Source organism: Globicephala melas, chromosome Y (assembly GCF_963455315.2).
Source record: "Globicephala melas chromosome Y, mGloMel1.2, whole genome shotgun sequence".
Classification (NCBI taxonomy): domain Eukaryota; kingdom Metazoa; phylum Chordata; class Mammalia; order Artiodactyla; family Delphinidae; genus Globicephala; species Globicephala melas.
In genome coordinates this window covers 5,409,276-5,425,391 of record NC_083336.1, presented here as the reverse complement: position 1 = coordinate 5,425,391, position 16,116 = coordinate 5,409,276, and the positions used below count along the sequence as shown (strand labels likewise).

Below are 16,116 nucleotides of genomic sequence, written 5' to 3'. Positions count from 1 at the left end.
GGTCCACTTGATCTATACCACTGTTCAAGTCCTCTGTTTCTTCTGGCCATCTTGCTCTCTTGGTTGTCATTTGTATGGAATATCTTTTTCTATCCTTTCACTTTCAGCTTCTATTTGTCCTTAATTCTAAAGTGAGTCTCTTACAGCCTGCATAGAGTTGGATCTTGGTTTTTTTTTAATCCATTCAGCCACGTGAAGTCTTTTGATTAGGGAGTTTAATCCATTTACATTTAAAATAATTATTGATAAGAAAGATCTTACTACTGCCATTTTGTTCATTGTTTTCTGCCTGTCTTGTAGCTCTTTTGTTCCTCTTTTCCTTTCTTACTGTTTTCCTTTGTGTTTCATTTGATTTTTTTCTTTGGTAGGTACATGCTTTGATTCCTTTTCATTTTCTTTTGTGTATCTTCTATAAGTATTTTCTTGTGGTTACCATGGGGCTTACATAAAACAGTGATAAAAATTTACTTTAAGTTGATAACAACTTACTTCAATCACATACAGAAACTCTACACTTTTACCTCTCCCCCCATACACATTTTATATTATTGATGTCATGAGTTACATATTTTATATTGTGCACCTGTTAACATTTTTTATAGGTATAGTTCTTTTTTATACTTTATTTTTTTAACTTCTATACCAGAATTCACTGATTTACACACCTCCACTGCAGCATTACAGTATTCTGTATTTGTCCATATGATTACCAGCGAGCTTTAGACTTTCAAATGTTTTTGTGTTGCTGTTTAGCATCCTTTCATTCCACCTCAAAGGACTCCCTTTAGCATTTCCTAAGGCAAGTCTCTTTGTGATGAACTCCCTCAGCTTTTGTTTATCTGGGAGTCTTTATCTATCCTTGATTTTTTTAAGGACAGTTTTGCCAGATATAGAATTCCTGGTTAGCTGGGGTTTTTGTTTTTTTTTCCCCAGCACTTTGAATATGTCATCCCACTCTCTTATGGCCTGCAAAGGTTCTGCTGAGAAATCCACTGACAGTCTTATGGGGGTCTTTGTATGACATGAGTGGATTTCTCTTGGTGCTTTCACAGTTCTATCTTTGACTCCTGACAGTTTGATTACAATGTGACTCAGTGTGGACTTCTTTCATTCATCTTTTACAGAATTTTTTTGGTTTCTTGGATCTGGATGTCCATTTTCCTTCCCAGATTTGGTAAGTTTTCTGTCATTATTTCTTTAAATAAGCTTTCTGCCCTTTTCTTTCTCTTCTTCTTCTTCTGAGACTCCCATATACATGTACTTTTTCACCTGATGGAGTCCCTTAAGTCCCTTAGGCTTTCTTCACTCTTTTTTTTTTTTTTTTTTTTTTTGGTCCTCTGATTGGATAAGTTCCAATTACCTGCTTTTGAGGTCACTGATTCTTTCTTCTGTTCCATCAAGTCTGTTGTTGAACACCTCAAGTGAGGTTTTCTGTTCTACTATTATACTCTTCAGCTCCAAAATTTCTGTTTCTTTTTTATATTTTCTATCTCTTTGTTAAAATGCTCGTTTTATTCATGGATTGTTTTCCTGAGCTTGTTGAGCATCTTTATGACAGTTTACTTTGAATTCTTTATCAGGTAAATCATATACCTGTGTTTCTTTGGGATTGGTTTCTGGTTATTTATTTTGTTTATTTGGTTGAGTCGTGTTTGCCCATTCATCATGTTCTTTCAACTTTGCTATTGGTATCTACACATGTGAAAAGAGAGCCACCTCTCTCAGTCTTTACAAACTAGTTTTGTACCGAGAAGGACCTTCACTAGTCAGCCCAACTAGAAAATCTGGAGGCCTCTCAAACCTTTTCTGCTGATGCATTTTCTCTGGACCTGTGCGTGTAAAGTACTAATTAAAGGAACTTGCCAGTTTATTTGTTCACGAGATTTGTTCTCTTGCTCCCTCTGGTATCTGTCCTTGGCTCTGCAAGTTCTCTGGTTCTATAGCAGCAAGCCACCTCACTCTCCTGGGTTCTCAGTGGCAACCAGGCAGCTCCTTGTCCGTACCTCTAATCAGACCAAAGAGAAATCAATTCCTCAGGCAGCCCTGCAAAAATCCAGAGAGCTGGATGCAAACTCCACCTCTCTTCCTGTCTCTTGCTCCAAATGAGGAATGAAGTTAAACAGAAACCAGTCCCCTCAGGCTGTCCTCAGAAAAGCCAGGACATTGGACGCACTCTTTACTCCTCTCCCTCATGAGTGAGAAGCCTCAAGTTGAGGGTCTTCTCCCAATCATGCAAATCCATGCCAGCTTCCACAAGCCACCCACCACTTTCACTGTTCTCAGCTACCCTCAGGCCTCCAACCTATGCTGGTTCCATCAGTGCTATAAGTGGGGAGGAAGGCGAGCCCTGAGGTAGGGCTCTGAAAGGTTGAGACGTTGGAGACACGTTCTACTCTCTCTTTCCCCAGGAGGAGAAACTGCAGGCAGTCTCTCTCACTGCTGAACTGTGCCATCTTGGAGGAGGGGCCGACACAGGTAAAGTGAAATCACTCCTCTTATCTGTTTCAAAGCAACTGTTTTTGGCTTTGTGCTCTTCTGGGGTCCTGCAACTTCCTGACTGGAATCTAGAATTCTCATAAAGGTCTCTATATCATTGTTATTGCTGTTTCTGTGAGGGAACAATAGCCACAGCTTTCTATCTTACCATTTTGCTGATGTCACTCTGCCCCAAAGCATTATCAGAACTCCTAATTACATTGTGGCTGGAACATCTTCCCACTCCACCATGACCCTCTGCAGTGACGAAAAATGACTTACTTATATTTGCACTCCCATCACTGTCTCTGGCATGTGGTCAATCTTCACTGAAGTGTTTTGAGTTCCTTTAAGTGTGTGGTTATCTCTGAACCGCCGCGGTAACAAAGGCAAGGCCCCATTACAGAATTTTTTTAGGTTCCATCTACGCACCTACCAAAAATGTCTAAGTCCCAATTTTATCACACATAGGATAAACAGACTCAAAAATAAATATGTGAGCAGATGAGACAGCCTAGAAAAAAAAAAGTACAAAGAGAATTAGCTTGTCAGTTTGACTCCTGCACAGCCTCATGAGTCCAGACCAGTCTCCTCTGCACTGGCATCCTCAGGATGATTTGGGGGACATCTGACCCTCAGAAAAGGATGGTAGGAGCCACCAAGAACACCCCCAAGCAGTCCCTGGCTCTGTGCCATGGCTTCCAGGAGCACTTCAGGTACAGAGAGCACCTTTCCTGAAAATTCTAGCCCACGCCTCATTCTGAGTTACTAAATCAGCATTCAAGTTAACAACAAAGTTTCTTTTAACAGTTTTTGGTTTGTCCATCCTCTTAAATCTGATTGGCTCTGCTTCCCGGGAAAAACCAGACTTCTGTGCTAAGGTCCAGGCCAACTTATGTCTGCCATGGGGTTCTACCCAAGCCTTAAACTCTCTGTGCCTCAATTTCCTTATCTGTAAAATGGGTACAGTAATAGTTCATATCCCTCCTGGACTCATCAGGCATCTTTTCCGACCACAATGCTATGAGATTAGAAATCAATCACAGGAAAAAAAAACTGTAAAAAACACAAACACGTGGAAGCTAAACACTATGCTGCTAAATGACCAAGCGATCACTGAAGAAATCAAAGAAGAAATTAAAAAATACACAAAAACAAATGACAATGAAAACACAAAAACTCAAAACCTATGGGACGCAGCAAAAGCAGTTCTAAAAGGGAAGTTTATAGCAATTTAATCTCACCTCAAGAAACAAGAAAAATCTCAAATAAACAATCTAAACTTAAACCTAAAGCAAGTAGAGAAAGAAGAACAACAACAACAAAAAAAACTCCAAAGTTAGTAGAAGAAATCATAAAGATCAGAGAAGAAATAAATGAAATAGAAAAGAAGAACACATAGCAAAGATCAATAAAACTAAAAGTTGGTTCCTTGAGAAGATAAACAAAATTGATAAACCTTTAGCCAGACTCTAAGAAAAAAAGGGAGAGGATTTAAATCAATAAAATTACAAATGAAAAAGGAGAAATAACAACTGACACCGCAGAAATACAAAGGATCATAAGAGACTACTACAAGCAACTATATGCCAATAAAATGGCCAACCTGGAAGAATGGACAAATTCTTAGAAAGATACAACTTTCCAACACTGAACTAGGAAGAATTAGAAAATATAAACAGACCAATCACAAGTAATGAAATTGAAACTGTAATTAAAAATCTTCCAGCAAATAAAAGTCCAGGACCAGACGGCTTCACAAGCGAATTCTATCAAACATTTAGAGAACAGCCAACACCTATCCTTCTCAAACTCCCCCAAAAATATGCAGAGGGAAGAACACTCCCAAACTTGTTCTACGAGGCCACCATCACCCTGATACCAAGATCAAAGATATCACAAAAAAAGAAAATTACAGACCAACATCATTGATGACCGTAGACGCAAAAAAAACTCAACAAAAGCAAAGAGAATCCAACAACACATTAAAGGATCATACACCATGATCAAGTGGGAGTTGTCCCAGGGAAGCAAGGATTCTTCAACATACGCAAATCAATCAATGTGATACAGCATATTAACAAACTGAAGAATAAAAAACGTGATCACCTCAACAGATGCAGAAAAAGCTTTTGACAAAATTCAACACCCATTTATGATAAAACTCTCCAGAAAGTGGGCATAGAGGGAACCTACCTCAACATAATAAAGGCCATATATGACAAACCCACAGCAAACATCATTCTCAATGGTGAAACACTGAAAGCATTTCCTCTAAGATCAGGAACAAGACAAGGATGTCCACTCTCACCACTATTATTCAACATAGTTTTCGAAGTCCTAGCCATGGCAATCAGAGAAGAAAAAGAAATAAAAGGAATACAAATTGGAAAAGAAAAAGTAAAACTGTCACTGTTTGCAGATGACATGATACTATACAAAGAAAATCCTAAAATCCTAATGCCACCAGAAAACTACTAGAGCTAATCAATGAGTTTGGTAAAGTTGCAGGATACCAAATTAATGCACAGAAATCTCTTGCATTCCTATACACTAACAACAAAAGATCAGAAAGAGAAATCAAAGAAACAATCCCATTTACCATCACAACAAAAAGAATAAAATACGTAGGAATAAATGTACCTAAGAAGGGAAAAGACCTGTATTCAGAAAACTATAAAACACTGATGAAAGAAATCAAAGATGACACAAACACATGGAAAGATATACCATGTTCTTGGACTGGAAGAATCAACATTGTGAAAATGACTATACTACCCAAAGCAATCTACAGATTCAATGCCATCCCTATCAAATTACCGATGGCATTTTTCACAGAAATAGAACAAATCATTTTACAATTTGTATGGAAACACAAAAGACCCCCAAATAGCCAAAGCAATCTTGAGAAACAAAAATGGAGCTGGAGGAATCAGGCTCCCTGACTTCAGACTATACTACAAAGCTACAGTCATCAAGACAGTATGGTACTGGCACAAACACAGAAATATAGATCAATGGTACAGGACAGAAAGCTCAGAGATAAACCCACACACCTCTGGTCAAAAAATCTATGACAAAGGAGGCAAGAATATACAATGGAAAAGAGGCAGTCTCTTCAATAAGTGGTGCTGGGAAACTGGACAGCTACATGTAAAAGAATGAAATTAGAACACTCCCTAACACCATGCACAAAAATAAACTCAAAATGCAGTAAAGACCTAAATGTAAGACCAGGCACTATAAAACTCTTGGAGGAAAACATAGGAAAAACACTCTTTGACATAAATCACAGCAAGATCTTTTTGGACCCCCCTCCTAGAATAATGAAAATAAAAACAAAAATAAACAAATGGGACCTAATGAAACTTAAAAGCTTTTGCACAGCAAAGGAAACCATAAACAAGACCAAAATAAAACCCTCAGAATGGGAAAAAATATTTGCAAATGAAGCAACCAACAACAGATTAATCTCCAAAATATACAAACAGCTCACGCAGCTCAGTATCAAAAAAACAAACAACCCAATCAAAAAATGGGCAGAAGACCTAAATAGACATTTCACCAAAGAAGACATACAGATGGCCAAGAGGTACCTGAAAAGATGCTCAACATCACTAATTATTAGAGAAATGGAGATCAAAACTACAATGAGGTATCACCTCACACCAGTCAGAACGCCGTCATCAAAACACCTACGGACAATAAATGCTGGAGAGGGTGTGGAGAAAAGGGAACCCTCTTGCACTTTTGGTGGGAGTGTAAATTGATACAGCCACTATGGAGAACAGTATGGAGGTTCCTTAAAAAAGTAAAAATAGGGGCTTCCCAGGTGGCGCCGTGGTTGAGAGTCCGCCTGCCGATGCAGAGGACACGGGTTCGTGCCCTGGTCCGGGAGGATCCCACATGCCGCGGAGTGGCTGGGCCCATGAGCCGTGGCCGCTGGGACTGCGCTTCTGGAGCCTGTGCTCGGCAGCGGGTTGGGGCCACAGCAGTGAGAGGCCCATGTACTGCAAAAAAAAAAAAAAAAAATGTGAAACTAGAACCACCATATGACCCAGCAACACCACTACTAGGCATATACCCAGAGAAAACCATAATTCAAAAAGAGACATGTACCCCAATGTTTATTGCAGCACTATTTACAATAGCCAGGACATGGAAGGAACCTAAGTGTCCACCGACAGATGAATGGATAAAGAAGATGTGACACATATATATAATGGAATATTACTCAGCCATAAAAAGAAACAAAATTGAGTTACTTGTAGTGAGGTGGATGGACCTAGAGTCTGTCATACAGAATGAAGTAAGTCAGAAAGAGAAAAATAAATACCGTATGCTAACACATATATATGGAATTTAAAAAAAAAAAAAAGGTCAGGAGAACCTAGGGGCAAGACGGTAATAAAGATGCAGACCTACTAGAGAATGGACTTGAGGATATGGGGGGGTGGGTCATTTGTAGAGATGTGGGTGGACCTAGAGCCTGTCATATAGAGTGGAGTAAGTCAGAAAGAGAAAAACAAATATCGTTGTGTTAATGCATACATGTGGAACCTAGAAAAATGGTACAGATGAACCTATTTGCAGGGCAGGAATAGAGACGCAGACATAGAGAATGGACATGGGGGGTGGAATGGGAGGGTGGGATGAATTGGGAGATTAGAATTGACATATATACACTACCACGTGTAAAACAGATAGCTAGTGGGAACCTGCTGTGCAGCACAGGGACCTCAGCTCAGTGCTCTGTGATGAACTAGATGGGCGAGATTGCGGGGCGAGGGGGGGGCGGGGAGGGAGGTCCAACAGGGAGGGGATATATGTATACGTATAGCTGATTCACTTTGTTGTACAGCAGAAACTAACACAACATTGGAAAGCAACTACACTCCAATAAAATAATAATAATAATGTTTTAAAAAAAAAAACCCTTAAGTATTTCACGAAAACACATTTTCCTTACCACCCTGCATGTTCCCTCATTCCCAAAGTTTATCTAATCAGTCCTTTGATGTCTGTAGCTCACAGAAGGGACCTGATGGATTCCAGTTCTGCTCAGGGAGATTAAGCAAGTCAAACTGAACGTTTGGGGGACCTGCTGCGATTTCTGTTCACCAAGAACTCGTGAGGCCATTAAAACATGAATCCATGCCTGGCATTTTAAATATCTTCTCCTGAAAACTCCTCAAAGTGTTTACATTTATTAGAGACTATTTTCTTTCAAATGAACTACATCTACTCAAAATGAAAAGACCACTAACCGAGAAATTTGCGTGAATCCCATCTGGCTGTGTGACCTCCGCTGACCCCCGCTGACCCTCACCGCCCTCCTCTCAAAAACTACAGTCCTGGGCTGGACTGTTTCTCAGGTGCTTTCCACCCAGAGCAGATGTCACAGAGACTGAATCTTAGTACCCGCCCCTTCCACACGCTCTGGGACAAGCAAAGAATCTTTATTCATCAAAACTTTTTGTCTCTGCACAAATACTGGTTAAGCCTAGGGAACTTTCCAGAAATTTCAGAGCTGTCTTCACTGACAACTGTTTCTATCAGTCATTACAGAGCAGAAAATCATTTGAAAAAAGAACATAATCTTCACTGTTGGCAAAATTGAGATCATCTGAGTGATAATCTCACATCCTCAAAAGCTATAGTGATATCTGTGAGCATTATTGCCCTTAACAGTTAGAAATGGGAACCCAAAAGTGCAACTCAGAAAAGATTACTAAAAACATAGAAAAAGCAAGCCCCAGGTAAGCAGGGGGATCTTGTAACCAGCAAGAAGCCAAGAGTCCACGCTCCTGTCCTTGATGGAAATGCATGCGCACCAGTAGCTGCTAGGAAGATGCTTGCTCCTCTCCAATCAAGCCAGAGGGAAATAGAGACCAGCGACGCCGGACTGGCCTGGGCATAATCACAGGGCAAGTCCAGGAAGTGAGTTATCTACAATCTTCCAACTTGCCCTGTTTTTCGTGCAACTGCTATTTTAGTAAACAGAAGTAGCAAATCTAACGTCCTCATTTTACTTATGTTCTGGAAACTGCTCTGCATTACTCATCTGGCCTGGATCTGGGGGCAGGTCTGGATTACCTGGTGGAGAAGTCAGGCCTTCCCCCTGTCAACCTTCGAGTCACCTGTGCTTGGAAGGGCAGCACGAAAGAGCAGGCAAGGTGGCTGTCATCTTGGGACCTTCTCCTTCTGGCTACAGAGGTGCACTATCTAATTCCAGAAGTTTTCATCCTCTACAAGTAACCCCATGCCCACAGCAGTCCCTCTCCTGGCCCAGCCCCTCGTAACCACTCATCTGCTTTCCTTCTCTACAGATTTGCCTCTTCTGGACACGTCACAGAAATGGCATCATATCATATGCGGCCTTTTGTGTCTGGCTTCTTTCTGTTATTATAATGTTTTCAAGTTTTGCCCATGTTGGAGCATCAGTGCTTCACTCCTTTTTATGGGTGAATAATACTCCGTTGTATTTGATATACACACGTTGTGTTTGTCTACTCATCAGCTGATGGACATCTGGGCTGTTTCCACTTTGGGGCTATGGTGACTAATGCTGCTATGGTCATTCCAGTCTTCACGTAGACATGTATTTTCAGTTCTCCTGGGTAGACACCTAGGAACAGAATTACTGGGTCATATGGTAACTCTACATTTAACCTTTTGAGGAGCTGTCAGACTGAAATCACTTTTCTTAAGTAAGCTTTTCATTGAAATAAACATCTATCCATAAAAAGGCAAAAGTCCTAAGTGTACACCTCCTCAAATTTTCACAAAGTGAGCTCACGCACATAACCAGCTCCCAGATCAAGGACAGAACGTGACCAGCGCCCAGAAGCTCCCTCAAGGCCCCTTCCGGGCCCCTACCCCACCCGTAAAGGTAATCACGATCCTCACACCACAGATGAATTTTGCCCATTTTTGAACTTTATATAAACGGGATATTTTGTTTCCAGCTTCTTCTGTTCTACACTGTGCTGTAAGATCTACCCATGGTGTTGAGTTTATCTAACTATCGTTCGTTCATTCTCTATGCTCTACAACAGTGAACTTTTTCTATTAAGGGCCAGAGAGTAAATATCTGTAGCTTCGTGGGCCACGTGGCCTCTGTCGGGACTACTCAACTCTGCCACTGTCACGTAAAAGCAGCCAGAGACAATACACAAATTAATGGCTGGGGCTATGTGGCAATGAAACTCGACTTATCGACAATGAAGTCTGAATTTCATATAATCTTCACCTGTCACCAAGTATTATTCTTCCTTCAGTTTCTTTGCATCATTAAAAAATATAAAAATCAATTCTTAGCTCATTTTGGCTCAGGCAGTGAGCTGGATTTGGCCCACGGGATGACGTTCTTTGCCGCTTCCTGTCCTATAGTATTCAATGGTGCAAACAGACCACAGTGAGTTTATCCAGTCTACTGTGGATGGACATTTGGCTGGTTTCCCACTTGGAACCATGACACTACTAGCTAATCCCCAGATGACTTGGGCAGATGGAACGAAAAGTCATCACCCAGATTAAAATATTAAAAGTCTCGGAATTCCCCGGCGGTCCAGCGGTTAGGACTCTGCGCTTTCACTGCCAAGGGCCCGGGCTCGATCCCTGGTCGGGGAGATAAGATCTTGCAGGCTGCACAGTGTGGCCAAAAAAAAAGTCGAAAGTCTCCAATCAGCAAGGAAGGCTGGTCACCCCAAGGGTGAGTTCCAGCAGGTTCCTCTGGCAGTGTGGGCGTGGGAGAAACTGCCACCAAAACCTCATCCCGGCCCCGTGAGCCTTTCCAGCAAGCTGGCCTTGCCGTCTGTCTCCTCCCTGTGCCCTCGCAGTAACTCAACTGCCATTCAGGGCTTGGCAAATGTTTCCTACAAAGGGCCAGATGAGAAATATTTTCAGCTCAGGGGCCATGCAGCCTCGGTTACAATTCGTCTACTCAGCCCTTCGGTCGTTGAAACACAGAGCAGCCCAGACAGAGCAGAAAGAAGACATGTGCCTGTGTGCCCTGACGTGCGACCTACAGAAAGAGGCCGCGCTCGGGGGCTGCTGGGCGCTACTTGACACAAGCAGTCACGGGGCATCTGCCACCTGCCAGGCCCTTGTCCACAGTGCCAGAGCCACTGGCAAGCCTTCAAGCCTCACCTACCAACAGAAGCAGCAAAGCAAGCATCACCAATCACTGGGAATGTACAAAGATGAAGAGGCGGGCTTCCCTGGTGGCGCAGTGGTTGAGAGACTGCCTGCCGATGCAGGGGATACGGGTTCGTGCCCCGGTCCGGGAGGATCCCACATGCCGCGGAGCGGCTGGGCCCATGAGCCATGGCCGCTGGGCCTGTGCGTCCGGAGCCTGTGCTCCGCAACGGGAGAGCGCGCAACAGTGAGAGGCCCGCGTACAGCAAAAAAAAAAAGATGAAGAGGTATGGCTGTCCTGCACAGGATTCTGGAAAGGAAGGATGGGACCCTGCAAATGCAAGCACAGGACCTCCCGAGCGACGTTTCAACCTGGAAGCTGCAAGGGAATAAAAGGTAGTTCTTAACACACACACATACACATCAAGGTTTCTAGGATATCCTACCATCAGAAAAGTTTCTCCAACAAGTTAGGTATCCTAATGCTTCAAGACACCAGATGCCCCTGGCTTGTGAATACAAATATGGTCATAGCATCACTTTGACAAAGTGGTCAAGGCCATCAGGGCTAGAGATCACACATACTCACAAGAGACCGTGAAAGGAGTAGGACACAAGGAGGAGAGGATCCCAGAACACTGAGTTCAGAGCCAGGCCTTAGATGACAACTAAAAACAAAATATATGGAAAAAAGCTTCATGTCTTACAGATTTTCCAGAAGCTCCAACAACCAATCACAAGTCACTTTTCTTGCAACCTGCATGGATTACAGCAGGCACTAAACTCAGGGCTGACGTCTGCTGGCCGCCAGCTCCTTGGTGCTGGCCGCTCCTCTGAAGGCCACCAGCCTGGGCTCCCTGGGGCTCAGAGGGGGTGTCACTGCACCACGGGGCCACCAGAGGGTGCTGTGTGAGCAGCCCTGCTGCCTGGGGCAGCTGAGTCCACTGGGCGGGGCCTGCCTCCTCTCCATCTGCTCCAACCAGTACCCTGCCCTGCCTCACCTGCCATCCTTCCCTCAGCCTCCTTTAGCCCCAGCTCCTGCCTCAGGTCACAGGAACTCCTGTCTCCACAGCCCATGGCTTCTGCTCTGTGCCCTGAGCAACTCAAGGCCAATTCCCGCTCCGACCCGTGGCCACTCCTCTGTCACCTTCAGTGGCTTCTCGGCTTCTACACACCCTCTGACTCCAGTGCTTCCCAAGGTGTGCTTGCAGTGGGTGTGTCTCACACAGCCTGCTGACCAAAGAGTCGAGTCGCGTCAGAATCCACACTGTGTGATTCCATCTACGTGGCATCCTATAAATTATACGTTAGGTGTGACACGGAGGCTTCGTGTTCGATCCATTAAGCCATACAGTCAGGTGTTATGCACTTGGGGCGTGTTTGCTATACTTTGCAATTTGAAGAAGTGTTTGAAAATGTGGGCTGCCCATCAGGAAATGCAGCTTCTTAGGCACGATTCTCATTTGTGGCTTTTGCCCAGCACGCATCTGTTCCTTCTTCCGGCGATAGCAGTGTCATTTTTCTTTGGAGCACAATCCCTTCCCCACTCTCCACCGTCCTGGAGGTTTGGGTAGAAGGGGACTATGGAGGGAAGAAAAGCTCCAGTTCAATGGGCAGGGACTTCGGGGCTGCCTAAAAACGCTCGCTTTCTTTTGAGATGCAGAAGTGTTTGGAGAAGAAGAGGATGCTCTGAAAGAGCCCTCTGACAGGCCCGTGGAGGGAGGCCTGGAGGAAGAAGCTGAAGGGGGCATGGGGGCTTAGGACACCTGGGCCCTGCAGGCCAATGTGGGTGCCTCCAGCCCCGCCGAGCCTGGGCTGCTCACCTGTAAAAGGGCTGAGCGCCCTCCAAGGTGGCCTGGAAACAGGCAGAGACATTCGCTAGACGAGCTGGTTACTGACTAGATGGCAGTGCAGCCGAGCATTTACCTGCGCACAGGAGTGCAAGGGCAGGCCATTCTCGCCCCCCCCCCAGAATTACCCCCCCCCTCCATTTGGTACCAAAGCTTCCCCTCCCCACCGTGGGCACGTGACCCAGGCTGGCCAATGACAGTCGCCAACCGCCAGGCACAGCGACTGGCTGTGGGGCGAGCAGAAGACCCATGCAGTGCCACATGCGGACGACAGAGAAAAGGAGGACCCTCTTTCCAGGGGAGTGGCTACCCTGGGAGCCACCACCTCTACGGCGGGTCTACAGCGGGGGGATGAGACTGGGCGACACAGACCAACGATGGACGGACCAGTGGCTCCCAACAGGCAATTCTGCCCCCAGAGGTCACTGGGCACATTTTGTCACCTCAGACAGGGGTGCTGCTGGTATCTAGTGGGTGGAGGCCAGGGATACTACTCAGCACCCTACAGTGACCAGGTCGGCCCCAAGTGCCGACAGCGCTGAGGCGGAGAAATTCTGCCTTAATTCAAAACTGGACCAAACGAGCCTTTTGGGCACTTCCCTGCAGGGGTTATGTTTGGGGGCCCCAGAGTCAACTGGTGACCTTTGAACCATGTGGATTCACAGGTCATTTCTCCCCAAAGTGGCCTTCCAGGGCCAACTGTGTCCCTAAGCAGCCACTTGGCAGTGCCTGGAGACATTCTCGGAATGTCACAATTGCGGGGGAGGCCGGGGAGTGCTCCTGGCATCAAGTGGGTACAGGCCAGGGATGCTGATAAACATCCTAAATGCGCAGGACGGCCGAACAGCAAAGAACGGCCCGCGCCAATGTCAACAGCGACAGCCGAGAAACTGAATAAGTAAAGGTCTTCCAGTTCCCGAGGCCGGGTTCCCTGGCTCCCGCCAACGCCACCAGTTCTCCCCGCCCTGACAGCGAGAGCTGCGCCCCTCCCACCAGTTCTCCCCGCCCTGGCAGGCAAAGCGGCGCCCCTCCCACCAGTTCTCACGGCCCTGACGGCCAGAGCGGCGCCCCTCCCACCAGTTCTTCCGGCCCTGACGGCCAGAGCGGCGCCCCTCCTACCAGTTCTCCCCGCCCTGACAGGCAGAGCGGCGCCCCTCCCACCAGTTCTCCCCGCCCCGACAGCCAGAGCGGCGCCCCTCCCACCAGTTCTCCCCACACTGACAGGCAGAGCGGCGACCCTCCCACCAGTTCTCCCCGCACTGACAGCCAGAGCGGCGCCCCTCCTACCAGTTCTTCCGGCCCTGACGGCCAGAGCGGCGCCCCTCCCACCAGTTCTCCCCGCCCTGACAGCCAGAGCGGCGCCCCTCCCACCAGTTCTCCCCGCCCTGACGGCCAGAGCGGTGCCCCTCCTACCAGTTCTCCCCACCCTGACGGCCAGAGCGGCGCCCCTCCCTCCAGTCCTCCCCGCCCTGACGGCCAGAGCGGCGCCCCTCCCACCAGTTCTCCCCACCCTGACGGCCAGAGCGGCGCCCCTCCCACCAGTTCTCCCCGCCCTGACAGCGAGAGCAGCGCCTCTCCCACCTTCCTGCACATTTGGAGCACTGGACAGCTGGCTAAAATGCGGATTCTGATCCAGCATGGCCAGGGTAGGGCCTGAGACTCTGCATTTCTCACAAGCTATTGCTGCCAGTCTGCGGACCACACTCTGACTATAGAAAAGGGACCGGGCTGAAGTCAGAAACCTAGGGAGGAGGGAGGGGTGAATTGGGAGATCGGCGCTGACATATACACACACTACTAGATATAAAGCAGATAGCTAGTTAAGAACCTGCTGTACAGCACAGGGAACTCTACTCAGTGCTCTCTAATAGCCTATATGGGAAAAGAATCTCAAAAGAAGAAACGCGGGGAGCCAGGCGGGACTGGGGGCCAGAGACAGAATCACGGACCAAGCAGATTAAGAAGCCGTGGTCAGGGGCTTCCCTGGGGGCTCAGTGGTTGAGAATCTGCCTGCCAATGCAAGGGACACAGGTTCGAGCCCTGGTCCGGGAAAAACCCACATGCCACGAGGCAACTAAGCCCGTATGCCACAACTACTGAGTCTGCGCTCTAGAGCCCGCGAGCCACAACTACTGAGCCCACGTGCCACAACTACTGAAGTCCGTGCACCTAGAGCCCATGCTCCACAACAAGAGAAGCCATCACAATGAGATGCCTGTGAACCGCAACGAAGAGTAGCCCCCGCTCGCCACAACTGGAGAAAGCCGGCGTGCAGCAATGAAGACCCAACGCAGCCTAATTAATTAATTAATTAATTTAAAAAAGAAGCCATGGTCAGAGGCAGGCAGGAGGGCAGGTGTCTTGGTGGCTGAGAAAGGAGAGTTCTGTGGAGGTGCAGTGAGCAGGTCCCAGGCCTGTCCCAGCCCTGGCTGCACAGCCCAATCACCTGGGGCCTTTCACAAAGGCCCCCAACCCCAGGTCCAGCCCGGAGTAGTTAAAGCCGGGTCTGGGGGGCCCAGTCATCAGCATTTCTAAAGCTCCCCAGGTGCTTCCAAAGTGCAGCCTCTCAGTTGAGAGCCTGAATCAGGCTGGGATGAGCCCATGAATCCCCTGGGGTCTTATTAAAATGCAGATTGTGATCCTGGAGGGGGGACTGGGGAAGAGGGCAGTCTTGGAGCTCCTGCCTTTGAAGAGTGTCACACCTCTACTCGAGGCCTGCATTACCACGATCATCATCATGAACTTGTGATCCAGTGTAAACCCTTTCCCCCCAGCCCCTCCTCCTAGGGCAGCCAGGCCAGCTCCCCATCCACTCAGTTCTCTGACGGGGGGGGGGGGGGGAGGAAATCAGGACCTTAAAATGAATGAGGGGACGCGGGCCTGCCTTTATTCATGCCCTGGATCTCTGTGCACACAACCCCATGACACGCTTCAAAAATGCAATCCAATACAAATTCACAGCTAACTTCAAATTACACAGCAGACACGGGTCTCCCAATGTGCTCGTGTGGATAAAGAAAAAAAATTATTTTGCCATGCATGTTTGAGGCTATAGCAAACATTTATTAAACATACAAGTATCTTCTGCCCCCACAATGCTCGCTCACTCACACACACACACACACACACACACACACACTAAGGGACTTATGGGACTCCATCAAGTGAACAAATATATGCATATGAGAGGCTCAGAAGAAGAGAAAGAAACAGGCAGACACAGGGAGGAGGTGCCCATCCATGGCTCTCCCTGTGCCTCCCACCCAGCATTCCTGCCACACCCCAAGGAAGTTAGAGGGAAGCCTTGACCTTGGTCGTTTCACCCACAGTTGTAATACTGCCGCATGACTACACGCATGTGAACTGCCCTGGACACACGGCTCTGTCGTCCCCACCCAATTTCTAGAATAACTACTGTACCTGATGCTTCCAGTGCCCCACCCATATCCCTCAAGACCTTCCAGTGAGCTCCAGCTGATTCCCAACTGTATGTGTGTGCCTGAGGTCACTGCCTCCGGCCCCGTGGAAGGTGGCTCTGCTGGCGTGGCACGCCTGAAGAGCATTACTGGGAGCAGGTATTAACCGATGTCTCGAGAACTGGTGCATAAATACTCCCACTGCCTCGCCCCCTGAATGGGGTCATTTCAAGGCA

General features: G+C 46.9%; 1 protein-coding gene across 6 annotated transcripts in view; it reads right to left on the bottom strand.

Annotated features, from left to right (window-relative positions):
- Positions 1-16,116, bottom strand: part of LOC115850479 (H(+)/Cl(-) exchange transporter 4) — a 176,818-nt gene that overhangs the window by 147,994 nt on the left and 12,708 nt on the right. The window contains exon 1 of one of the 6 annotated variants that reach the window (XR_011377176.1): positions 2,758-2,910. The exons of the other annotated variants lie outside the window; for them this stretch is intronic. The gene's annotated coding sequence lies outside the window, so the exon portion shown is untranslated. Of the gene's footprint in view, positions 1-2,757; positions 2,911-16,116 lie in introns of those variants that run through there. 6 annotated transcript variants of the gene reach the window in all.